The sequence below is a fragment of the Peromyscus californicus genome, unplaced genomic scaffold (assembly GCF_007827085.1).
Source record: "Peromyscus californicus insignis strain IS unplaced genomic scaffold, ASM782708v3 Scaffold_8__1_contigs__length_139910024, whole genome shotgun sequence".
In the NCBI taxonomy this organism is placed as follows: Eukaryota; Metazoa; Chordata; class Mammalia; order Rodentia; family Cricetidae; genus Peromyscus; species Peromyscus californicus.
Genome location: NW_026294606.1, coordinates 97,308,443 through 97,335,941, shown reverse-complemented (window position 1 = coordinate 97,335,941; position 27,499 = coordinate 97,308,443). Strand labels below are relative to the sequence as shown.

The 27,499-nt window shown below is 41.2% G+C and overlaps 1 long non-coding RNA gene across 1 annotated transcript; it reads right to left on the bottom strand.

The window, feature by feature from the left end:
* Window positions 1-26,502, bottom strand: LOC128104021 (uncharacterized). Its single transcript, XR_008215842.1, has 3 exons — window positions 26,428-26,502; window positions 960-1,062; window positions 1-235 (listed from the first exon to the last, which is right to left on the bottom strand). It is a non-coding gene; the product is annotated as an uncharacterized LOC128104021 (long non-coding RNA).
* Window positions 26,503-27,499: the final 997 nt, after the last annotated feature.

Genomic DNA, 27,499 nt, shown 5'->3' with positions numbered 1-27,499 from the left:
TTGGTTTTTTGTTTGTTTGTTTGCTTGCTTGCTTGTTTTGAGACAAGGTCTTACAATATAACCCTGGCTGATTTAGAACTTGATAAGTATACCAGGCTGGCCTCAAACTCACAGAGTTCTTCTTGCTTCTTCCTCTCCAGTGATGGAATTGAAGGCATATGCCACCACACCTAGAGGGGATGCTTATTTCAACAGTCAGTGAAAGGACATGAACGTCTGCCGAATATCCTTGCTCCTGTCAAAGTAAGTACAAGACCACTCATCATCAAATGACCAAGCACATCCACCATAAGAACAAAATAAAACTCATGAAGACCCCTTAGGATCATCCACAGAAAGCAGAGGGAACATCTGCTTCTTCTCTTCAGAGTCCAGGAAACTCTAATACAGATAACTCACTTATGGGATCATTGCTACAGTCATCCAATTTTCAGCCTCCATCAAGCAGTTACTATAGATAGAGACTAATACACAAAAAGACACATAAAGCAGTTGCATAAATTTTCAGTAGTCAGTGGAGTTCTCCACAGAGGCCACCAAAATAAAGTACATATAATATTGCTCATTCTCCATAGGGGCCACCTAGACAACACGTAAATAATATTGTGCATGCCTGCTCGTTACAATGGTGATCTCTTAAAATTAGTCCAATTCAAATGCAAGCAGACGAGTTTACTAAGACTCTTAACTTGTATCCAACATAAAGATGACCACTTAACAAAGCCAGCATCTAAAGGACTATTTAAGCCTCGGGCCTAGGAGATAACCAGTCTCCATTTGGCTGGTACTGTAAGTGATCCAAGTGACTTCACATGGTTTTCACACCTCAAACTTGGAGACGATAAATGAACCAAATCTAAAGATCAGTGTGGAAATGAGGCTATAGGAAAGCAAATGTGCTGGTAAGTTTTAACTGTTAACTTGACACAGCTAGAACCACTGGAGAAAGGGAACCTCACCTGGGGGATTGCCGAGGTCGGAATGACCTGGAGTCATGTCTGGTGGGCTTGTCTTGGTTGTTAATTGAGGAGAGAGGACGGTTCAATGTTCCTGAGTCTTGAACTATGTGAGAAAGAGGAGAGCTAGCTAAGTAGAAGCAGCGGCCTCGGGCAGCCTGGGCGCATTCATTTCTCTCTGCTCTTTTCTTTATGAGAATTTTTGTGAGATTACAATATAGTTACATCATTTTCCCCTCCCCCTTTCTCCCTTCAACCCCTCCTAGGTACCCCTCTTTGCTCTCTCTAAAATTCATGGCCTCTTTTTCTTTAATTGTTGTTGTTAGTGGTGGTGGTGGTGGTGGTGGTGGTGTGTGTGTGTGTATTCCTAAACCTATAAACACAACCTGCTCAGTATGTTACTTGTATGTATGTTTGCAGGGCTGACTGGTTGGTATTGGATAACCGACAGGTGTGCTCCTCCACGGGGCAGACTATTTCTCCCACTCTCCCATTCCTTAGTCACCTGTAGTTCTGTGTCTTGGTTTGAGGCCTCACAGACCTCCTTTTTCCACGTTAGTGTGTCTATTGATGTCATCTTTGTTCAGCTCACACATAGGCAGTCATGTTAGGGAGATTTTGCGTGTAGCTTCTAAATTTACTAGGAGACAGGATCTGACAGCAAACTCTCTGATCCTCTGGTTCTTACAACCCTTCCACACTCCTCTTCTTCAATGATGCAGAGAGAACCTGGCAGCTAGTATGCTTTGGTATGTTAATGGGCTTCCCTGTTAGCCATTTGTCCTGTGTTTGAGGCCTAACAATTATGGAGCAGGATAGTAACATAGGGGGAAGTATGGGGACATGAGAAGGAAAAGAAGCCCCTTGGGACCTGATGAGAAGAGCCCTGCAATGCCTACTGGATGCCATAGCTTATTCAAGGAGTGTGGAGCATGCAGTAAGGTCATGGGCACTTTCCCACTCAGGGCTCCAGAGCACGTAGAACCAAGGGTGTGTGATGGATTGACAGCCTTGTCAGTTGAAGATGCAGCGATGACACATGATCTTTAAAAACTTCGGCAGAATAAAGGAATCAGGACACTCTGGGCTGGGTGCAGGACCTCAGTGAAGGACCCTACCTGCTGATCTATTTAGGGATACCATGCACAGTGCAGAATCACACCATGTCCCCAGGAACTGGAGAGACCCAAATGAAGCTCCTAAGAAGAAAAAAACTGGGGGAATAGAAGTGGGGCCCCTTGTCTGGAAAGGTTTAGGGTAGGAGTGAGGTGTGAGGGCCACAGGTACTGAGTGAGTCTAGAGGCCAATGTGGACTTTGGTATACTAATAGGAATCTCAAATAGTCATTTGTCCTGGTTTTCTCTGGGACCTGACATTAACCGCAACAATATGATAAAATACCTGAGATTATGAGCACAGTTAAAAATAAGATCGGATCCATCCAGGTATGCCCAAATATCAAGATATCATTTTCATCCCAGAAATATACTAAGTTGCTCTTTCACTTGCTCTTGGCCAAAAGTCTGAGAAAGGATACACAATTGCTTCTCAGTTATAAACTTTTTAAAAAACAAAAACAAGACTTTGCTGTGGGATGTTCTGTATGGCAAATATGTTAATAAATAAAACATTGATTGGCCAGTAGCCAGACAGGAAGTATAGGCAGGACTAACAGAGAGAAGAATTGAGGGAACAGGAAGGCAGAGAGAAAGACGGCCTGGAGCCGCTGTCAGAACAAGGAAGATGTAAGGTACCAATAAGCCACAAGCCACGTGGCAAAGTATAGATTAATAGAAATGGGCTAAATATAGGAGTAAGAGCTAGACAATGATAGGCCTGAGCTAATGGCCAAGCATTTTAAATAATATAAGCATCTGTATGTTTATTTTATAAGTGGGCTAAGGAACTGCCAGGGCTTGACGGGACCCAGAGAGAAAACTCCAGCCACAAGACTTTTTTTTCATTTATTTATTTAGCATGTATAAGAATCATTATGGTCAAGTTTCTGTATGAGGTGTGTTAGGTTTGTGTGTGTTTGTGTGTGTGTGTGTGTGTTTGTGTGTGTGTGTGTGTGTATGGCACTTGGGGGTGGGGGTCAAGAACACACCACACAATAGACCTAATGCAAGAGATTTATTGGGGGGTATACAAAAGGCTGCCTCTGAGCAAGGATGGAAAGTAAGGGGGCAGACCATGAAGGCACAGGCTTTACAAAAGGTGTGAGACTTGTGGCAACAATGGAAATGTGTCAAATTTGGTGACTGGTGATGACATGGCCACTGGCTCTGAGTCACTCACTGAAGGTAGGCTAGTGGAGCACCTGGTTCTGGAATGTGGGTGGGTCTAGCTTTATCAACAAGGTGTGCTTAGGAATCATCAAAGAGTCACAGATAAAGCAGGAGGCACTAGGGCACAGCTGGCAGTTGGTACCTATTTGTCTCAGACATCTGAGGGCTGAAAAGTTATAAGCAATATAATGATAAAGCATCAGAAAGGGTACCTTCAGTGGCCAAGGTGAGCCACTAAGAGATCACACCATGCAACAGATCTATTGCAAGAGGTTTATTGAGGGGGGTAGGGGGAGCAAAAGGCCATCTCAGAGTGGGATAGAGTTGAGAGAGAGACAGACAGACAGACAGACAGAGACAGAGAGACAGAGACAGAAACAAAGAGACTGAGAGACAGAAGGAACAAGACAGAGAAAGAACAAGAGATAGAACAACACAGAAAAACAATCTGGGGGTAGCTGGGGCCTTTAAGTAGGTGAATGTTGCTACACAACTCTACATAGCTCACAGGGATGCAAATGCTCGCTCAGGTAGACATAAGTTGTAGCAGCTGAAGAAGCAGCAGCAGCCTCAGCCACTGCAGGTTAGCAGGGGTTCCAAATTTACAACAGGCTGTCTACTACATGGTCAGGAAAGGAGGTGGTCTCAAGCCCCAGGATAGTCATTAGGTAAGGCTTTGCATCCTGACCAACAGTTTGGGGAATCTGGGAAGGGGGCTATGCTAGGAGAGCATGAAGAATACAAACCTGTGGGGAAAAGAGGGCAGTAATTTCTCATGATCAGGGACTATAAAAACCACTGTCTTATGACAAATGTATATGTCAACCATTTTTGCCTTTTCTCTACGTGGGCATCCTGTTCTGCAGAATCAAATAGTAAAAACTTTTGCTTTCACTTGTCCCTTGGGTTTGTTATTCTAGAGTAAGGATCTTGTTCATCACAGCTTGTGGCAGGGGCAGCCATAGGCCACAACTTGCAGGAGCAGGTTTTCCTTTTCCCCCTTTATATAGGCTCTAGGAATCAAATTCAGTTTACCAGGCAAGGTGGCAAGTGCCTTGACCTCGTGGACCCCGAATAACCAGATTCTCAATGGCAACTTTCCATTTCTTTCACGTGTGAAACAAAACCATTAAATACATTTTGCATAGAAACTTGTGGAAGAGTCAATAGGGACAGCTACCGTGATGTCTTATGCCCCTTTTTGTGTGTTATTCACAGTGAGGGGAACAGGTGAATCTGATCCACTTTGATTAACTTATCTAGAACTGAATTGCTTTATTTTGTTTTCTTCCTCCTTAAAGGAATCTTCTAGGGCAAATGTCCCAGAGCAACTGTGACAGCTGATCTTGGTTGTCAAATAACATACACGGGAAGAGAGACTTCATCTGAAGAATTGCCCCCACCAGATTAGCCAATGGACACATCTTTGAAGCAGTTTCTTAATTGCTAATGGATGTGGGAGGTGCAGCCTACTGTGGGTGGTACCATCCCTAGGCAGGCGGGCTGTGTAGCAATGCAAACTTGTGAGCAAACCATGGGAACAAGCTAGGAAGCAGCTTTCCTCCACTAAGCTACCTGTTTGAGTTACTGCCCTGATTTCAATTTGCAGGAATCAAGATGAAATAAAGCCTTCCCTCCCCGAGCTGTTTTTGGTCTTGGTGTGTATCACAGCAACAGAATGCATATATTTTAAAGGAGAAAACTGTAATACTCATAATAAAAAAAAAATCTTCAAAGGAAACTAATGCAAGCTCTAAGTCAGTTGCTCTGTCTGCATTTCAAAGAGAAAACTGGGGCAACCTCAGGCAAATGTCTCAAAGCTGCTGGGGATTTGCATGAGAATAGTCACAGGGTCCCTTCCTCTGGAGATTCTGAAGTCAGGACTCTCATCGCTCCTCCTGAAAGACTCTCTGCACTGGCAGCCTCTCCTCCACTCTAACCGTTTTCACCTCCAGACAATTCAGCTCTCAGGGTGCCATGCATTTCTGTTCGGACAGGGACCGTTCTGAAACACAGGAAAGTTCTCTCAAATCTTGAGGAAGGGGCAGCAGCTGACTTGGCAGTGACTCCACGCCCTTTCCTCCTCCCAGTCTTTTTGGAGTGTGGTGCTGTTGACTGGCTTTGTCATTGTCTCAGGAAGACAGATCAGAGGCCTTCCCCCATAAATCCTTATGCAGTTTGACCTTCCATCCAACACACCCAGAAGAACTGAAAAGCAAGTTAATGGTGGCCTTGCATTCTGGAAAAATCATACACGTGCATTGCATTTTCCACCAGAGCACTAAATGAGGAAGTCAGGAGTACTGCTGAGGCATTGACATGGGGGGCAAGGACTCTGAGAGGAACGCACATTCTAGCCAGACTTCTCATGATGGTTGTCATATAATGTCCAGATATGAAACCTTGACTTATACTTAACAAGTTATTGTTATTGGGACAATAACCCCCCTTTTTTTTTCACCAGAAAGAGAAAATTTTGAAAAAATGACCAAATAGTTTATAGTGGACATAAGGAAGAGGATGGAATATTGACCAGGATATCCAGTGCTAATGTCTTCCTTAGGGTTTCTATTGCTGGGATGAAACACCATGACCAAAAACCAAATTGGAGAGGAGAGAGTTTACTTGTCTTATACCACCATATCACTGTTCATCATCAAAGCAAGTCAGGACAGGAACTTAAACGGGGCAGGAATCTGGATGCAGGAGCTGATACAGAGGGCATGGAGGAGTGCTGCTTACTGGCTTCCTCTCATGGCTTGCTCAGCCTGCTTTCTTATAGAACCCAGGACCAGAAGCCAGGGATGGAACTACCCACCATGGGCTGGGCCCTCCTCCATTGATTACTAAATGAGAAAATGCCTTACAGCTGGATCTTATGGAGACATTTTCTTAATTGGGGTTCCCTCCTCTCAGATAACTCGTTTGTGTCAAGCTGACATAAAATTAGCCAAGACCGCTAAAATAGACTTGGTGGTAATTTCCTATTAAAAGATTACACTTTCTGGGTTCCCGTGTTACTGGAAAGGAGGGTCAGTGATAGAAAATAAGGTGACATCATTTTATGCCCCTATAAAAGGTCATAGCCATCTTTTTCCATAGGCATTCTTAGCCATTCACATGGGTGAAAATATGACCCTTTGCTGTAAACATGGCCCCATCTATCTAAAGTCAGATGCCTCTTTCTTTCTGCCTTCCATGTCTTTTAAGCTACCTCAAAAATATAACATAATGATGTCAAAACCTGGGATGGCATCTGGAGTCCCACAGCTAGCAGGCAGCTCTAAGCCTTTTCTCTAGACCTTTTGACTTCCTTACTGTCCTTGCCTACTCCTGGGAACCCGACCTCTTAGGAACACACATACTACCACCTAAATATATGTTAAGCATTTCAGATTATCTGTCCCATCTGCAGACACACACACACACACACACACACACACACACACACATACACACACACACACACACACACACACACACACTAGTTATGGATATGTAGATCACTGAGTTCAGTCTTACAGAGATTCAAATGTCTTTGGGGTATGAATAATTTTGGAAACTTGTTTCATGCTATTCTACTCTACTGAGAAGGCTGGCTCTGGAGAAGGTATCTGGCAGGCCTGCTCACTCCAGACCCAAGCATGTTCGTCTAAAAGTTCCCTGTGAAGTCTCTGTCCTGGGTCAGAAAGGCCACCTGACTCTGTGACAGGAAAGAAAAACAGAACATTCCAGGAAAAGACACTATGTGCTGGAGAACAGCTAAAATACAAACTATTTCAACAGAGGTTACAAATGGCAGAGTGTAATCACAGATGGTTTAGCTCTCTGAATGCCTCCTTTCCTTGGTTCTATTGACAATCTTTGAAGGCTTTGTTGAAATGTAAACTTTAACTTTCTCTATTTTAGGATTTGTAAGTTCATTTGGTGTGATTTAGAAAGGATTTATAAAAATAATTTAAAAAAAAAAGGTGGGTTCATCTTTGAGTAGATAACCATGTGACTTGCTGCCATCTTGGTTGATGACTTCAACAGGGTGAAAGCAATCATGTGGCTGGCCACCATCTTTACTAAGGTTATAGAGAGAATGCCATGTGGCTTCACTGCCATCTTCATTAATGTGACCACATGGTATAAACCAACTATGGTGGCACCCATAAAACTCCTAGTCCTACTGAGCCCTCTGCTTATCATCTCTTTTTGATTAAACAAAGGAGGCAATACCAGGCCTCCAAGACAGTTTGTTTTATTTTACTTTATTCTCCTTACATTAAGGAGGCAACAGCATGCCTCTAAGATATTTGGAGTAGGAAACTAGGACTGAGGAGTAACATGTTTGATGATTAAGGTTTATAAGTTTGTAAGGTTGTAATTTATTCAGGCTAACAGAAACTGACTTAAAGATGTATGTCTAAGCACTATATCTTTGTTAACTATTTGTTACAATTTATCTATTTGGAAAAATTGAGTCATATATAAACTGGTGTTTTACGAAAGTACACTATAAAATGTTCAGGAAAATGATGTCCCCAGTCTCTCTGTGGACTGTATCTATAGTTTAAAATTTTGTTTTGATGCTAAAGGATCTTAAATTCAATTTTTAAGGCTCAAACTTAATAGGGTCAAAATTATAAAGTCTCAATCTTATAAAAGGTTTCAACTTGTTATAAACTGTTAAAGATAATTAAGACCTGTAAGTTAATGACCAAATTATTAATTATAAAATTCTTTAATGTGATCCAAACTATGTAGTCATGCTAAGTACAAATTCAGTTTATTTACAGAGATAAGCTTAGGGAGAGACCAATTTTTATCTCCCATCATACAGTCTTCTTTTATCTCCCATCATATAGACTTTTATATTTGTTGTCAAATTTAAGCCTAAAGCAAGTAACTCAAAACAGGTTTAAAGTAAACTTAAAGTTTGTTTAATGTAAAATAATATTCAAAATCAAGTATATTTTAAAAAACTGATTATGAAAAATTGAATGCTTGAGTCAAATGGGTTAAATTTACAATATACTTGCATGGCAGGATGTGCTCAGGCACAAGTTGTTCCCTTGAATGAAGCACAAGTTCTCTTGGATAGAGCACAATCCTACCAGAGTCAAGCTGCATGCTAGCCTTATTACAGGACAAGGATGCATGGGGGTGGGGAGGAAGTCCTGGTTCCACCTCCGGTTTTGTAGGTCTCCCAGCCCTGGCTGTATAAGATTAACCGGCTCCTGCCCTGTAGACCAACCCAAAACCTCCTTGTCTACAGGACAGATTATTCAAGTCCCACATGACAAGGGGATGGATTCCCTTGTCCAGTGGAGTATCTCAGAGTCTGCATCCACATCCTCAGTGTCTCCAACAACAGAAAGACAAATAGCAATCGTTCTACCTTCAGTGTCTTCACAATTGACTTATGAGGATGCTGTGAACAGGGGAACCTTGTACCTAAGCCTGCCACTCAACTGGTATGGGACCTGTGTGCTACTTCATTTGGCCATGCCCTTCACCCTGGATTTCCATTCTTCTTCTTAGCACAAGCTAATCCCAGGGCCCACATCCTAACCACCCATAGCCCCCAATTAAAGGAGGCTACAAGTGATATTCTGTCATCAAACTCACAAGCTTGGGTAAGTAATTCAGAATATCCAAGCAGTATCTTTGATAGTTGGTTTTTTTATCTGTAGAGTCAACAAATGATTCTGTTAAGTGGTGTCCCAAGCCCTCCGATTCTTCAGGAGGAGGTGACTTAGTTGAAGGAGATTCTCTTCAACCTGGGCCTTGAAAACATAATTGTAGGTGAAGTTTTCCTGCGTCCACCTGGCTCCTGTAGCCACTCAGACCCAAGTAAACACACAGAGACTTATATTACTTATAAACTGTATGGCCATGGCAGGCTTCTTGCTGTCTAGTTCCTATATCTTAAATTAACCCATTTCTATTAATCTATAAGTTGCCACATGGCTTGTGGCTTACCAGTATCTTTACATCTTGCTTCTCCTGGTGGCAGTTGGCAGCGTTTCCTGACTCAGCTTTCCTGTTCCAGAATTCTCCTCTCTCATTGTCCCACCTATACTTTCTGCCTGACTACTGGCCAATCAGCACTTTATTAACCAATCAGAGCAACACATTCACAGCATACAGAACGATATCCATAGCATATAATATAGTCTCTACCCAGAGAGAGAGCCCCAGGGCTAGGGCCTGTCTCTTACCTTGAACCCTACATGGAGTATAAGGTCTTTGGCAATGAAGCAGTTGTTTGTTTTAGCTAATACTTTAAAATAAAGCCTGAGGTCATTACACTGAATGTGCCTGAGTCCAAAAGAAGCATCACTGTTCTAAGAGCTGAGCGATGCTTGTGGATGTTTGTTTTCATAGAAATTCCAAAAGCTAGTATTTGTTACAGATCATTTAATTTAGTTACCTTGCCTTACTAATTATGCCTCTAAACAATCAATCTATTTTTAAATAGAATGATGCTAAGAAATAGCCTTGCTGCTATCAGTATGTGGTGGGCTAGAGATTTGTCCATTGAAGGAGGAAGCAGACTTTAGACTTTAACCTTGCCAACTCAGCCCATGTTACATGTAAATTATTTATAATAGATTTGACATGACTGACTGCTTCTATCTGTTGGCTGAGTTTATGGAATGAGAATTGTAGTAGAATATTTTAAGGTGTGTTACTTTTGTTTATGCATTTGTTTAACTCTGTGAAGCTCTGTTATTGTGCTTGTCTGATCAATATTATTATTATTGATATTTGTTGTTGGTTGTTTTTTACTCTTTTTGGGGGGGGGCTGCCACCCAGCTCACAAATAAATCACAAATGGAGGCTTATTCTTAATTATGAATGCCTGATCTTAGCTTGGCTTAGTTTCTAGCCAGCTTTCCTTAACTTAACCCATCTATCTTTTGCCTCCGGGCTTTTCCCTGTTCTCTTATTTCTGTAAATCTTACTCTTACTCCATGGCTTGCTGGTTGTGTAGTTGGGTGGCTGGCCCCTGGAGTCTTCCTCCTTCTCTGGCTGCTAGACCCTAGATATCTTTCCAGATTTCTTCCTCTATATATTCTCTCTGCCTGCCAGCCCCACCTGTTCTTTCTCCGGCCTTGCTATTGGCCAGTTCCTTATTAGACCATCAGGTATTTCAGACAGGCACAGTAACACAGCTTCACAGAGTTAAACAAATGCAACATAACAAAAGTATTCTACTACAAGAATGTAGAGTTCTTTGTTTTTGTTTGCTTTAAAGGTTCTGTTAATAGGGTTAATTTTTAGAAAAAAAATTCTGGTTGTTCCGTGAAAGCTTTGTAAGTAAATGAATCATTTACTATTGACATGACAGTCTCTGACTCAGATATTAACATAGTATGTTCTAGAGTGTTCTTGAGAAGTGAGCTTGAGGAGAAAGAAAGGCAGTCAATGCCTCTGGGAATATACTTTTTGAATTGAAAACTGAAAATCATTTCTTTTTTAATACAACTTAAAATTAAATTGTCATAGCCTGACAATGTAAAATATATTTACTGTATAATCCTGGAATATAGGAATAATAATTTTATGTTAACAGGAATATGTAGTAAGTCTTGTTTTCAAATCCTAGATATGGTCATTTAAGGTAATAGTCTCAATTTTTAGAATTTCACCATATCAAATTGTTTTTAACAAAAAAATTTGTTTTACTTAAGAGACTCTGTTTAGTTCATTAAATAATAGGAGGGGTTATTAATATTTGAAACAAATATATGAAATTCACCATACTTGGAAGCAAGGAGTATTGCTTAGACACTTTCTGTTCAGATTCATTCCTTAGGTGCTGACTCTGATTTCTTTTACAAAAGCTTCCAGCTGCTAGTTCCTTATTCAGGATTCTGGGGTAAACAAACAGCTCATTACAGTTACCTTATCCTTCTACAGAGCTCTGATACATGGTCCAGCCAGTTGTACAACTGCATTTAACCTTATGTTATATTGACTCCTGTTAATCTGAATATAAATTTTCTTAATGTTCCCCCACAAAGTTGTATAGTTATCAGATCCTGACTTGTGTCCTGCTCTTTTTTTTTTTTGCCAACTGTTAAGTTTTAATATGGACCCTTGGATAGACCCTCTTTGAGGCACTCTAACTGCTGTCCTCCTCCTCTGCCTTTGGTCAGGCTTGAAGCAGTTCCAGAGAGATTAATGCTCCTAAACCCCACAAAGCAGTCTGGGTGACTGCTAAAAGGGGTCACGGAGCATGGGCCATCCAACTCATGCCTCTTCTTGTCACTCTGATCCTTGTTCTGGAGACTCAGAACAGATGAGTCTGACAACTTCTTTGCATCAATTAACTACTCTGTCTCACCAGCTTGGATCAGCTTAACATCCTTTAGGGTCAGCTGGAGTCCTTGACTGCTGCATACTCCAAGGTTAAAAAGGACTAGATCTGATGACTGCTAAGGATGGCATTCATGCCCTCCTCCATGAACATGCTGCTTCCAGGCCAACAAACCCTGGCTAGTTTGAGATGGTGCCTAGAGACAAACCAGAAAAAAATCAACCACAAGCCTCCTCCTGTGTATTTTAAAGACTATTTCTTTCTATGACTGTCCATACCCTTTTTCTTTCTTTCTTAAACTTATGTACATTGTAAAACACACTGGAATCTGTTTAGAGGTTTTCTGTCTGGATCTCTTTTACTGAGTATCTTTTTGACTGCATGAGCAATCTTTTATACTGATAAGGTACGCCTGGATTCTCCTTGTAAGCAGCTCTCAGCTGGCTCTGCCAGCTTCTCAGGTCCTGAAAGCGAAGCATGAAACTCTCCACAGGTCGGAAGTTTGTCTGACCAGAAACTGCATTCAACCTTCCTAGAGCTCTAGAATGCTAATATTTGCACTGCATCGGGCGTTTTTACTTAGTTTGTTTTTTTTTTTTTTTTTTTTTTTTTTGTTCCTACTTAATGTACTAGCTGCTCAAGGGCTCACTGACCGACAGAAACTGTCTGACTGAAACTCTTAAAGGAGCCATATTCCTTTTTCCCCCTTTTTCCTTTCTTTCTTTCTTTTTTTTCTTAACTCCGCTTTCTTAAGCCCTGCATGCAAATAAGGGTCCACGTTGGAATACCATATGTTGTTGGTTGTTTTATTACTCTTTTGGGGGGCCCATCACCCAGCTCCCAAATAAATACACAGACAGAAGCTTATTCTTAATTACAAATGCCCAGCCTTAGCTTGGCTTAGTTTCTAGTCAGATTTCCTTAACTTATCCCATCTTCCTTTTGCCTCTGGGCTTTTCCTGCTCTCTTATTTTTCTGTAAATCTTACTCTTACTCCATTGCTGGTTGTATAGTTGGGTGGCTGGTCGCTGAAGTCCTCCTCCTTCTCTGGCTGCTAGATCGTTCTCTCCTCCCAGTTTTCTCCTTCTATATATTCTCTCTGCCTGCCAGCCCCACCTATCCTTTCTCCTGCCTTGCTATTGGCCAGTTTCTTATTAGACCATCAGGTCTAATAAGGCGTTTTACACAGTTTCACATAGTTAAACAAATGCAACATAAACAAAAGTAACACACCTTAAAATAATATTCTACTACAAACCATTCTTGTGAGTTTGACAAAGAACAAGGATGCTTTCTGTCCTTGTCCAAAAACAATCTGCCTGAGGCTAAATTGAACAGTTTTTAGATTAATAGCACTGGCAGAGGAGATTTCAAAGCAATCCAGTATTGACTTTGTTGTGTGGTTATTAGTGGTCATTCTTATGCAGCTCTATAATGAAAAGGAGCAAGCTGAGCAAGGAAAAATTAAAAAATATATAATTTGAGGAGAAAAGGAGTACCAGGAAGTATAATGGAGCTATGACCTTTGTTCATGGAGATAAAAAAGTGTAAAGGTGTAAAGAAAATCCTGGTGCTAAGTGGAATAAAGGGAGTGGTGACCTCAGAGCAAGACCCCATCCAGTTAAGCTTCCAACTTGTGAAACCAACAAACAGAAATCTGATCCAGATGTAATTGAAGAACGAGGTCATGTTCCAGCACCAGCAAGCAGCAGAACTTAGCAGCTTTAGCTATGTGTTTCTGCTTTAGAGTCAAGGATACAAGAAAGGGGTTATGGAACCTTCCTCCATGACTAAGGAAAGCTGCTGAGGCCAGGCATGTGTCAGGAGTTTCCCTGCAGGAAGATCCAAAGAGGCCATTGCATGATGCTAGGAAGGTGAGGCTTGGAGTACCTTGGAAACCCCAAGATGCTGTAGATGCCAGAGTAGTGTGATACCTGCCAAAGAAAGCTGAAGACCAGATATGGAATCAGTCCAAGAGAGAGACTGTGTTGTGGTCAACAAAGCTGAAAGCAGTTGGAGATCTGAAGAATGCTTTGTTATTAGACATGGAGATGCACAATTTGGAGTCTGCCTCTGGTTTTCAGTCTTGCTTTGGTCCAGTGTGGGAGTTCAGCTCTGACATGTCGAAGGGTTCTTGACAGGAGGAGAGAGAAATGAGGAAGTATTAGATAGAAAGATAGAAGGAGACCATAAGAAAGACAGAGACACAGGATGGCTTTGAGAGGGCCCTGGGTCAATATCCAGTAACCTCAAGATTTATTCCAAAGGGCTTTTATGCAATGCCATGGGGGGAGGCAAAACACCTTCCCCTTTCAAGATCAAAGCACACTGTACAGCGAAGTGTAGACCCTTCAGAACACCTGGTAATCACGCCTGTGGCCAAATCATCCCATCATGCAGCCCTGCTGGATAAAGCAAGCTTAGATTATCTGACCTTGAATAAGGTCTTACCAGGAAGACTCTGTGAGCTCCCACAGTCCAGTATTTCCTCACTATGCTCCTTTTCCTCCCTTTTGGAATGGTAATGTTCTGTAGTTATATGTTGGAAGCATGTGATGAGCTTTTTGATTTTGATTTTACAGAGTTTCCAGTTAAAAAATTGCCACAAGTCTGGGGAGAGAATTTGAACATTTTAAAACAGAGTTGAGACTGTTATAGACTATGGGGATTTTTTAAATTGGACTGAATGCATTTTTGCATTATGATATGACTATAAGCCTATGTGGCCAGGGAGTGGGATATGTTGGTTTGAATAAGAATGGGATCCATAGGGTTATTATATTTGAATGTTTAGTCATCAGGGAGTGGCACTATTTCAGAAGGATTAGGAGGTATGGCCTTGTTAAAGGAAGTGTGTCACTGGGGGTGGCCTTTGGGGTTACAAATGCTCAAACCAGGCCCAGTGTATCTTTTTTTTCTTGCTTCCTGTGGATCCAGATGTAGAACTCTCAGCTACTTCTCCAGCACCATGTCTGCCTACATGTCACCATACTCCCATGATGATAATGGACTAAATTACTGAAACTATTGACAATGCAAAATTAAATGCTTTCTTCTATAAGAGTTGCTGTGGTCATGGTATCTCTTCACAGCAACAGAACACTAAGACAGGAATGTAACTATTTATCGAGTTGATCCACAAATAGTATACTAGGTTCATAGAAATGTTACTGGTGGCTGGGGTCAATATCAAGTGTTCCAGGTTCTGGCTTCTTGCCCAAAGGATTGAAAAGAAGGAACCACACAGATTTGAAAGGCCAGCAAAAATGGCTTTATTTGAAAAAACACAGCAGTAGAGATTAGAGAAGGATGCAGTATCAAGATTGACAGTAGACCACATCAGTGAGTACTCAAAATACCCAATTATTGTGTGGAGCTTTATGGAGTTCAAAAAGGAGGAGGATTTGGCTACTAGAGGACACAGGGAAGGTGGTTCTCTGGTTTGACTGATATACTAGACCATATGATCATTTTCTACTATGACTGTCTCTTCCCATAATGCACCTGGCTTTAATCATCTGCATGCCCAACTGTTGGAAAGATGTAAGGTGATAAATAGGAAATTTTCCGTAAAAGTTTGCTGGAGAACACAATGTTGTCTTATTGTGCATACTGCCGAAACCAGTTCAGGCTGTACTGCCATCCCACCCACCCTAGACTGAAATGTATTGGGAATATATTTGAATACAAACCATCCAAGTTTAATGTTCATGTAGGAAGGAGAACTTACCCCACTGTTCAGAGAGGGCTGTATGCATTTCCCAATGCAGATGCAGGTGAGGGTTCAAGATTGTGAGGTTCATTGTTCAGAAGGGGTGCATGCGTGCACAGTAGGTGCAGGTACAGGGTCTGCCAAGTTGACTGTAAGAAAGGGGTGTGTGTGTGTGTGTGTGTGTGTGTGTGTGTGTGTGTGTGTGTGTGTGTCCCAGGTTGCTAAGCTAGTCCTTGAGCTTGCCTGCCTTGGAAGTATATACAAAGGGTGGAGATAGTGAATGAGAATCTCCACATAAAATCACTAAATAAATGCATAAACAGATGGAAATGGTGAGGTTAAATATGCCAGGAATTAATCAACAGCAGGATACAATTTATCTTGTACTTGGAAAAACTGTATACTCCAAATTCAGCCATGGGAAATAGTAGACAAAATGAAATTGAAGGAAATTTTATATAAGATGATTATGGAACTTTCTGGAAACATGAAGGCAATAGAATAAAAAGACTAACTAAGGAAATATTTCTTGGTCTGAAGTCCAGTAAGTCGTGATAACTGAATAAACATTATGCTTGATTCCTGATTGCATCCTGGGACAATTGGATAAAGATAAACAGGAGATACTGCTGAGACAAAAGAAAATTGAAAAATCAATAAACTTGTAGATTAATGAAAAATGTCTTTGTCCTAAAAGAAAACATTTTAATTTTGGAACTAAAATATCTTACCACCAAGTATGCATACAACATTAAAAAAGCTAAAAGACATTATGTCATTCAAGAAAGTATTAAAGCACATTAAAAACTCATGACAAGTCCTAAAAGACACAAAAATCAGCTAAGTGAATAGAAACTCATGACATATCTGAGGTTCTTCAGACAACAGCTCTCAGAGGCAGGATCATGTTGCTTATGAAGAACACATTGCAGATGTCTCGGGAACTGAATACAGGTGGAAGAACAGTTGTCAATCTCAGGCCCCAAATCATAAACAGCTGTCTTTAGCCTTATCCTGAAGGGGGCGCTGGTGGGTAAGCTCTTGACCCAGATCTTGGGAAAGAGAATTGGCTTTATCTCCCTTCACCTGACTTTCTTTGATTAGTCTTTCCAAAGATGGATGTAAGCAGGCTGCTCCAGCCTTCATGCTGACCAGGTATCACAGCGAGACTCCATTTGCATAGAGCTTGAGTTCCCATAAATACCTTCACATAGATTAAAATGGGTCAAGTGTCTAGAGAACCTGATTCTCTGTGTCCTTGGAAAGGAAACTGTGTAGCTCATGCTTCCTCATTAAAGGTAATACTCAATGGATTTCTATACTGTCTAGGTCAGAACGAAGCCCCTAGAGAAGACCACATTATATCTAAAAAAAGTGAGAATATTACTATTAATTGCTAAAGATGGAATTAAATTTGTAAATCAGCTAGTCGAGAATTATTTTATCCTAGATGTGTGGGCTGAGCCAGTTTAATTACAACGATCTTTTAAATACAGAAGAAGCCAGTAGCGTTGGTGACATGTTATAATGAGACAAAGACTTGCATAGCCTTTGGTAGCTGTGATGGCAGAAATGGATCATGAGCCAAAGAATTCCCACAAAGATGATGAAGCATGAAGGGCAACACCCCATGGTTCTATCCCTTAATGAGTAGAGTTAAGATGTCCTTGAATAACCATACAGAGAAGGAGGGTGCTAAGAAGCAACTGCATACAAAAGTCAATCACATCTGCCTGGGTGATGTGTCCCAAACATACAAAAGGAATTTGAGTAACAGAATGATTCCAAATGATGGCCATTGCCAGTTCCCAAGCTGTTCCTTGCTGATGGATATGCCATTGGAAAGTCAGGTGAATACTAAACTTTATGGTGCAGGCTGAGCTTAGTGAAACAGAGGTAAGATCTTTTAAATGGAGGGCTCCAGCTAGGTACATCTGTTGCATGAGATATAGGAACTGGATCACCCCATACTTTTCAAGTCCCTGGACATTAAGAGAGGCATATGTGTCCCCAATTCTACCCAGTTCCTGTCTAAAGCTGGGTGGATGAGCTAGCTAGGGTAGACCATGTTCCTGACTCAGTTTATATTCTGTGTCCTCTAGCCCTTCCATGTACATCTCATTCCTGCTGCATTCTCCTGTGCTCCTGACTCTATGAACTCCTTGTGATGCTGTGATGTTTGCTGTAGGAAACTGTAGCATCTTCAGAATTTTACAGCATATCAGAAATGAGTGAATTATGGGAAGTCTCTGCCAAGGAAGATTTCTCACTATAGAGTATATAAATACAAAAAGGTTAAAGATTTTAGGGTGATAGAGCTTAAGTCAACGAATGCATGAGCCCTTTGACCCATTTCTCCCTCCCCCCAGTCATCTTGCCTATATATTAAAGTTAGGAATTAGGAGCATAAAATAATAAAAATAAGTGATAAGGATCAATGTCACTAAGATAAACAATATCTAAAACCTCCTTTCCTCTCAATGATCCCTCTAAAATAACTCAATCTTTTCTCTCTGTTTTTGCTGGACAAGTTGGTTTCTGGAATTCACAGCCATCTCTGAAAATCTATGATCTTTGCCCCACCCCCTTCATCTCCCTGCCACAGATATTTAAGGGTCCTGTGGAGATGTGCAAATTCTATGCAATCTCTTCCCACTGTGTAGAGGCCCACAGAGGTTTCCTAGTGAGAACTTACTCAGAGTCCGAGAATCTGAGCTTGCTTTACCCAGCAGGGCTGCATAAGGGGATGTTTTGACCATATGCATGGTTACCAGGTGTTTGGAAGGATCTATACTTGGCTGTACGGTGTGCTTTGATCTAGCAAAGAGGAGGTCTTTTGCCTTGTCCCTTGGCATTGTTATAAAACACCCTTTTGAAGAGGCAGAAGGGGCTGCTGGGTTTTGACCCAGGTCATCCCGAAGCTATCCTGTGTTTCTGTCTTTCCTCTGGTTGTCTTGGTCTCTTTCTATCATTTCTTATCCCTCTCTCCTCCTCATAGGAAGCCTGGAAAAAGTGGGAGCAGGCCTCCTACACTACTGAACATCAGAAACCTCCCCTCCAAGCACAATTCCCTATTGCAGTAGAGCAGCCCTATCCACACACAGCCTTCCTACCACTGCTCCCCACAAAGGACCACTACATTTCTCCAGCTCCACCAGCACAGGGCCTCTTCTCCACAAGCTGGCAGCTGTTTTCTCAGAACATGCTGGAACAGGTAGACTGACCAATTCTGCCAGTTTTAGGATTTCCAGATTTTCAGGTACTGACTGACCATAGATCACAGTTTGATCCTCCCAGGGGACGGTCACTTATGCTGTGCTGACCCTCTGGCCATGCCCTCCTTTTGTTTCAGGATATCTGACAACAGGGAAAGTGTACAAGATGCCATTTGCTACACGGATAATGCCAGCTTACCAGCATCTTAAGTCAGCATATAGAGAGGGATGGAATGTGGAGGAGTCTATTGAGTGTTTTTCATTTCTTTTCTTCCCTTCTTCCCTCCTTTCTGTTTTGTTGCAGGGTGATCTACAGTAATGTAAGTAACGTGTCAGGAATGAAGGCTCTGCCTGGAATTTGTACCCTCAACCTGATACTACCTACTCACACTCCCAAATTCAGCCTTTCATTGAGCAAGTCCTTTCTTGTAAAACTTCTAGAATAAGATGGAGGTGCTTCAAAGGATAGAAATTCTGTGTGGGCTTGGCTGTGCTTCATGGGCAACAAAGAAGCTCATGATCCCTGTGCCTGTTGTCCCTGACCTCATCCTCCTTCCTGCAACCTGCAACCTTAGAGGCAACTGTGAAGAGTGAGCTCTGTGGGGAGGTAGCCCTCCTGGCACAGAGAGGGCTCCTGTGATGATAGCCTGGATCTTACCACTCTCTCTTATTTAAAACGTGAGGAATGTGGAGGTGGTCATAGAACTTGCCTTTAATTGTTCGTTGACAAATCCCCTGGTGACTGTCATGCATTAAAAACTAGGCATTAACCACAGAATCTTATCTCTTCAAAGAACAGAAAATGAACACTGGAATTCTATCTACTGAAATATTTTAAACAGTAATAATATTTTCAACAGCATTAATATAGTGATAATTGAGAAAATTTTGAATCCCAGCAAATTTCTCTTAAATTTTAAAGGAAGACAAGAAATTGAAGAATCCCTTATCTTCAGAAGAACCACGCTGGCTTTCAAATTAAAGACCTTTTGAACAGCTGAGGATGTAAGTCAATAGTGTACTTGCCTGGCAATCACAAAGCCTTCGTTTCATTCCCCATCATAACACAGATAAAGTGTGGTGGCACATGCCTGTAATCCTAGCTCTTGGGAGGTAGAGACAGGAGGATCAGTATTTCAAGGTCATCCTTGGTATCATGGGCTAAATGAGACCTTGTCATTAAAAAAAGAAAGAAAGTTCTTCCTAAAATGACAAATATTACAGATGACAAAATTATATGAAGCAAAAGTTATGAAGTTATGTAAAGCATCTTCACAGGGGAAAAAATACTAGGATGTTCATTAAATGGCACAATTTGTAGAAAGCAACAATAGATGCTTTGTGAAGGAACAGAAATGTTAAATTTTTTCCGGCTTTTAGAGAGTATTGCATTTCCTTTCTAAATTATGAAATCAGTATATGTTTTAATATTCTAAAATAATAGAGAACACTTAGTCATACCTTTTTGAAAATCTAATCACTCCTATTCAGATGTGAGTCTAAGGTTTTGAAGAGCTAAGGATGTAACTCAATAGAGTGCTTGCCTGGCGAACAGGAAGAAGGTCTATAAGAAGGTCTTAAGCACTCAGAAGATCCAAAGGAGAGCTTAGAAAGGATGAATGAAGTCAACAGGTGTCACTGAAATTGATGTGTTCTTAGCACAGTGTTCACTGGTAAGAGGACACAGTGACTTAAAAATCGAGAATTTTGACATCTAGCGAATCCATGCCCAGTCTTCTCTACTTTGCAGCACACATTTCTAAGGTCCTAAGCAAAAAGCACACAAGCTTTAGCTTTTCTATCCTTAGGGATACTGAACCTAGAAGAGTCTTGGCAAAGCAGATGTTTGTCTAGGTATGTTGGCATGCAAACTACAATGCTAAACCATGTATGTTCCTATGGGCTGATGCTACTACTCACCAGAGTTGGCTAGAACAGTTTATGTGCCATTGAGAGAGGGGGCCCTGGGTTTCCATCTTCTAAGAGTGAAGAAGCAATTTCTACCCTAAGATAAAGACTACATTTCTCTCATTGACCATGTCCATACATTTATTTACCTACTGCAGACATTGGTGATACTGTGTGTACATGGTACATACATACCATGAATGTAATAGAGAAGTGAAGGAGAAGAGAGTTTGCAGCCTGCACAGGTGTGAAAAAATTATACCTTTGTTTTCTTCCTTTACTTAAAAATGAAAATGTACTTTCTACAAATATAGAAAATGAGAGGATATGGATAGGAAATTATAAGAGTTTGTCTAAGGAAATTAGCTCTTTCAACGAAAACAACAACAACAAAATCCCTTCTAAGAACTCTTCTCCTGTTGATCACGTTCTCATCACTCTTATCACTGGCAGTAGGGTTTTGTTTACCAATTTCTCTTCCTTGGAAACTAATGCTCAAGTCTGAATCCTTGTCACATGTTCCTGTGGGGGGACTGATTGTTCTTTCCCAGAGTGGACAGACATATCCACCTTCAGCTAACTGGGGAGATTGCTTGAAACTATTGATTTTACAGATCAGGCTGATGAAATGATAGAAGGTCTTTGCACCTACTTCCTTACACTTTTCACTATTATATAATAATTTGAGATAGTGTTTTAGGTAATTACACTGATACTACTAACTTTCAATAGTTTAATGTTTGTATTAAAAATAATATTGGGGATACACAGAGAAACCCTGTTTTGAAAAAACAAAATAATTATAGTAGTAATAATAATATTGAGGGATGGATAAATAGCTCAGTGGGTAAGAGCTTGCTGCTCCTGTAGAGGACCCAAGTTTGGTTTCCATCACCTACATTAGATAGTTCACAATGGCCTATAACTACTTCTCTAGGACACCCAATGCATTGGACTTCATTGGCACCTGTATGCATGTATGCATACTCACACAAATTTACACAAATAAAAATAAAACAAATCTTTAAAGAGTAACATTGGTGATGAGTTGATAAAGTTAGTTTCCTCATGGGTACAAGATATCAGTTCTGGAACTATATGCCCTCTATAGAATGCACATAAATAAAAATCAGATAAGTTTGGGATAAATGGTGTGAATTAGGAGCTATGGTTTTCAAAGTCAGAGAAATAAGAAGTGCGGTAGTTTGTAATTGGCCCCCATAATCTCATAGGGAGTGGCACTATTGGGAGGTGCAGCTTTGTTGGAGTGGGTATGGCCTTGTTAGAGGAAGTGTGTCACTGTGGGGGTGCGCTTTGAGGTTTCCTATGCTCAGGATACTGCCCAGTGTCACAGTTGACTTCCCGTTGTATGCAAGATGTAGGACTCTCAAGTACTTCTCCAGCACCATGTCTGCCTGCACACTATCATGCTGCCTGCCATGATGATAATGGACTGAACCTCTGCAACTGTGAATGAGCCACCCGAATTAAAAATTTTCCTTATAAGAGTTGCCGTGGTTGTGGTGTCTCTTCACATCAATAGAAGCTCTAACTAAGACAAGGAGCAAACAAGGGAGAAAAATTGAAAGATATAGTGGCTCTAGATTAGACAGAGATGTTAATATAAAGTCATGGTTGTACAAGAAATGCATACATAGAAAGACGCTGATAAACCCGTATGTGTTGTGGGTGACATACTCCCTAGCTCTACTGGTGAAATGGCCAGTGAAAGCAAGCATTGGGTACAAGTGCTTCATTAGTATGCACAAGGCCCTCTCTTCAATCCCCAGCACAGACAGAGCAGGGAGGAAAGGGAGGAGGTACGAGAAGGAAGAAACGTACATCTAGAACTCATATATTGAGTTCTGATTTTTTTTAAAGACAGTATCTTTCACTGAACCTGAAGCTCAATGACCTGGATTGGACAGGGAGCTTCAAGGATCCACCCCAACCCCGGTGCTGGGGTTGCCAAGAGGCATCTCTGTGTCTGGCTTTTTGTATGGGTGATGATTGAACTGATGGTTGAATACAGTTCATCATGATAATAGGGTAAGAACTTTATTGACTGAGCCATCTCTCCAGCCCCCTGGATTGTATCTTAAAGGATATATCTATGGAAGCATGAATAGTGTATACAAAAAATATTTAAGAGACAAATTTTTATGAAAACAAATTCCCAATAATATATGTATATATTTACTTCCCTAGAAAATAGAGCTTGACTTTCTTTTTCTTGAGTGTTGGATAGATTTAGTACTGATTTACTTCCAAAGGATGAAGGATGGAGGGGGGAAAATCATGGCTCTACAATGGAAATATCTGGCAGATTCAATCTTAACCATGTAGTCCATGTTAACACCCCAATGACAAGTCATGTTGACATGATAGAGTCATGTGAAGTCAACTCACCCATGTAACTCATTACAAAAACCCACAACCCCAGTCTATTCATTAAGCAAAACCAAAACCAAGTGCTGACATATACCTAAGCACACTTCACAAAACTAAATTAGATCCAGAAGGAAGGAAATCCCGAATTGCTCTTACCTCTGAAACATGGCACCAAACCCAGTGTGGCATCTGGATGAGGTACTGACCCAGAACAACAGCACAATGAACATGGCAGAAACCCATGTCAGTTCTGAGGTTTTGTTGATAGTATTATACCAGTGCTAATTCTGTTTCCACATTGTTATAGAGGAAGCTACCATTAAGAACAGTTGGGTAAAACATATATGGAAATTATCAGCCATGTCTGTGCAACTTTTCTTTAAATCTAAAATAACAGGAATCAAAAATTATTTTTCCTTAAGGAAGAAACAATATAAAATGAAACCAATGGGAAACATGATGTCCATGATAAAGGGTTCTCCTTTCTTCCAGACCCATCAACCTCTATACAACCCATCTGGTGGTGTAACAGTGCACATTAGGCCTGTCTAGGCAGATAATAGCAGTAAATAATAGCCCAGTCTGGGTACATAGCAGAAAGTGGAGGAGGGAGACAGAGCAGAGACTAATGGGAATCATGCCATTTGGAAGCCTTGCAGACAGGAAAAGACCTTTCTGAGTCCCTGTCCTCACTGACATAACATTAACATTTCTGACCAAATGTGGATACTCCTGTTGTACCCTGTTTATCATGAGAGACACACAGGTTGACTAGATGGGAGTCTGTGCTCAAGGACTCGGACTCAGGTTAACATTCAAGCCTTCTCTGCTCACAGCTGTCATGCCTCAGGGAGGTTTATCCACTGTATCTTTGCCCCAGAGTCCTCAATTGTATCTCGTGGATGACTCACACCTTCACCACAGGGCTACAAGCAAGATGAAATATTTCACACAGGAAAGAAGCCTGAGTTCTTGAGACAGAGGACTCGGTTGGTGGGTTCTGTTTTCTGCTGTATTTATTATCATTACTCAGTGGTAGTGTTTATTATGACTAACAATAATTAACATTGTTTTAGTAAATGAGGACCTACCTCTGCTAAAGTGCACAAAACTCATTAAAATATGGATTTATCTCCCTGTTTACAAGTATCTTTTCATTCCTAATTATAATATTCATTTCAATTATACTATTAATGAAGTCATACCAATGACGCATAAACAGTGTCTAAATTGCATATAGATTAAGACACAGCAACAGGAGCCAGAGTGGAATTAATGCCACCAGAGGGGTATTAATCATGTTTATATTATGTTAATGCAAATGAACAAGATACTGAAGGCATCTCCCATGTCCCCAAGGAGAATCTCATATTGTCTGACAGAATTTACCAAAGAAATACCAATATTATTAGGGTTGCTTCATCAGCCTTGAAAGGTGTTGGGATATGAACAGAATCTATGGGATGTGACAAAGAACTCACAATCCCTGCTTCATGTATGTGCTCCACCCACTTGTCAGTGTCCCCGCCCTCTGCCATGCAAGAAAATATTTGGGGGCTCTCCACCCTGAGCAGATGTAGAAGATGTCTGTGGAGGCCAGAAGAGGACACTGCATCCCCTGGAGCTGGAGTTACAGGTGGTTGTGAGTTGCCCAATATGGAAACTGAACTCAGGTCCTCTGGAAGGGCAATACATACTCTAGAGAGCTGAGCTATCTCTCCAGCCCCAATAGTTATCTATTTTATAAATAATCATCATATTCCTGATTATTTTATTATTCACCATCATGGTATTTCCTTTAATTCTTTAAAATACTTTCTATGACTTCTTTGAATGTATTTATAATAAATGCTAGGAAGTTCACTCTTACTAACCCTATGTCTCACCCCCATGCATACATACACTCCCAAAGAATTCCTTGTGATTTTTTTCCTCCTGCATGAATTTTACTTTTTTATTTTTTGTCAGGTATTTATCAAGCGTTTTCCAGTTTCACCATGCTGTGGTAGTGACTGTGCCTTCTGCTCTCCCCTCCTCCATGAGTGCCTTTGTTTAGTTAATTTCTTCTCTGTGTGTTCAGTGCTTTTGCAGGGACTGCATCCCCAGCATGCTGCTGTTCCATTCTCTAGTTGATTGATCTAGCAAGCACTGCAAGCTTAGGTGAGATACAGTTTTCCCATTGTCTCCAAAATTGCTCCTGGGCAAAGATTTCTCTTTGCTCTGTGGGAAATCAGCCTGCCCAACAAAGCAGAACAGCATCCGGTGCCCAACCACTGACTCAGAACAGGCAGGCAGATGTTCATGCCAGGAAGCTGGTGCAGAATAGGAGCAGCCCTCCAAAGCTTCAGAATTCATGGTTCTACTAAGATCCATTAGCTTGATTCAGTGCTTCTCAGTCATGTGTGCAGAGTCAATTCCTGAAGATTTTTTTAAAAAGATTGTATTTTTAAGGTTTTATTTATCTTTAAGACTTATTTATTTTTATCTTATGTGTATGAGTGTTTCCCTGAATGCATGTTTATGCTCCATATTGTACCTAGTACCTGAAGGGCCCAGAAGAGGCCATCAGATCCCCTGGAACTGGAGTTACAGAGAATCATGTACTATACCATGTGGGTGCTGGGAATCAAAACCAGGTCCTCTGCAGAACAGCCAGGGCTCTTAACTGCCGAGCAATCTCATCAGCCCTATTTTAAATCATGAAACAAAATTTCCAAACCTGGGGGAGTGAGGTGGCTCAGATGGTAGAAGCATTTTTGTACATGTCTGAGGACTTGAGTTTAATCACAAGGTAGCTGAAGAGAACTGACTCTACCCTCCTCCTGCATGCTGTGGGGTACACATGTGCCTGCGCGCGAAACGCGTGCGCACACACACACACACACACACACACACACACACAAATTCCAAAGGCTAAATGAGTCTCATTCCAAGCATTGTGGTGGAATGACTTATCACAGAATGTGAAAAACAGGATTATGGAAGTCCTGCAGTTCTATGAAAGGCAATCCAAATTATCATATAGTGGTGGCTAGCAGTGGCCAATATGTGCTCCAAAAAATTTCTATGTAAATGGCTTCTAGCTTTGTAGCTTCTTCAATGAAATGACTGTGGGGATTGAACTCTATACTGTGTCCACCAGGACCTTTGCCCTTGTGGTCTTCACAGACTGCTGATCCACATGAGCAGGGCTTATGGGCAGGTACCACCCTGCTAATCAGCTTTGTCACTCATAAAATGGTCACAATGACCTTTACTCCTGGGACAGCAATAGAGGCTGAGAAGAGCAGTATATGTAAACCAGCTAACACAGACCCAGTTGCTGTATATACTAAGTAAGTACTAAACTTACTTTGTTTTGGATTTTTATTTGTTTGTCTTGTTGTTGGTTGGGTTTTAGTTTTTAAGACAGGGTCTCATGTAGCTGGGACAGAATTCAAACTCTCTTTGTTACCTCAGCTGATGTTTTTCTTCATTTCATGATTTTTTGAGACTTTTGTTAGAAACAACCTGGGTTTCAAATGCAAATATCTTTGTGGCCTGCCCTGCTGGTATACTTAGGTCTGTCTTTGATTCAGATAAGAACTCCTCCGACCAGCTTCTTATTTTTCCATAGAAAAGTCCCCCCTTGTCTCATACCTACCCTTCCATCTTCATGTCAGTGTCCAGGCATAGGTTGGATTCTAATCCTCTAGGATCCAGAGGTAGAGTATTATTCTGAAATGATATGATTGTGCGAATAGAAAGTTCAGTTGTGTAAAACCCCTGTGACTATATGTGTCACCCTATGTAAGTTATATTGAAAAGTTGCCAGCCAGGCAGGGGAACTGGTGGTTCAGGCTTGTGATCTCAACTAGACAGGAGGCTGGGGTATGAGGTTTGCAAGTTCATTGCCGGCCACTGGTCCAAAGCAAGTTCAAAGACAATCTCAGCAAATTAGTCAGACTCTTTAAACTGAATAAAAGACTGGGGAAATGCTCAGTGGTAGAGTATTTGCCTGACTTATGCAAGGCCCTAGTTTCAATCTTCAGTACCACAAAGGAAAAAAGAAAATGAAATCGCAAATCTCTGACTGTATTTTCCTAAATTGTGTTTATTTTTTTTTAAAAAGATTTACTTCATTATAGTTATGTGTATCTGTGAGTCTGTGCAAATGTATGGGCTTATTTGTGTGAGCGGCTCACAGAGGCTAGAAGAGGGTAGTGGTCTCTTGGAGCAAAGTTAAAAGAGATTTTGTGCTGCACAATATTGGTGCTGGGACATGATCTCTATTCCTCAAGACTGAGCAGTGTGCTCTTAACCACTGAACTATCTCTCCAGTCCCTATATTATCTTTACGTCATTATTGCATTACTTTCATATTTGTGTATAGAATTTAACAAGAATTAATTTTATATCCTGAGAAAGGGGCTGTACTGGCTGGTTTTGTGTGTCAACTTGACACAAGCTAGAGTCACCAGAGAAGGAGCCTCAGTTGAGGAAATGCCTCCATGAGATCCAGCTATAATGCATTTTCTCAATTAGTGATCAATGAGGGAGGGCCCCGCCCATGGTGGGTGGTGCCACCCTGGACAGGTGGTCCTGGGTTCTATAAGAATATCCACTGAACAAGCTAGGGGGAGCAAGCCAGTAAGCAGCTCCCTTCTGTGGTCTTTGCATCAGCTCCTGCCTCCAGGATCCTGCCCTGTTTGAGTTCCTGTCTTGATTTCCTTCAG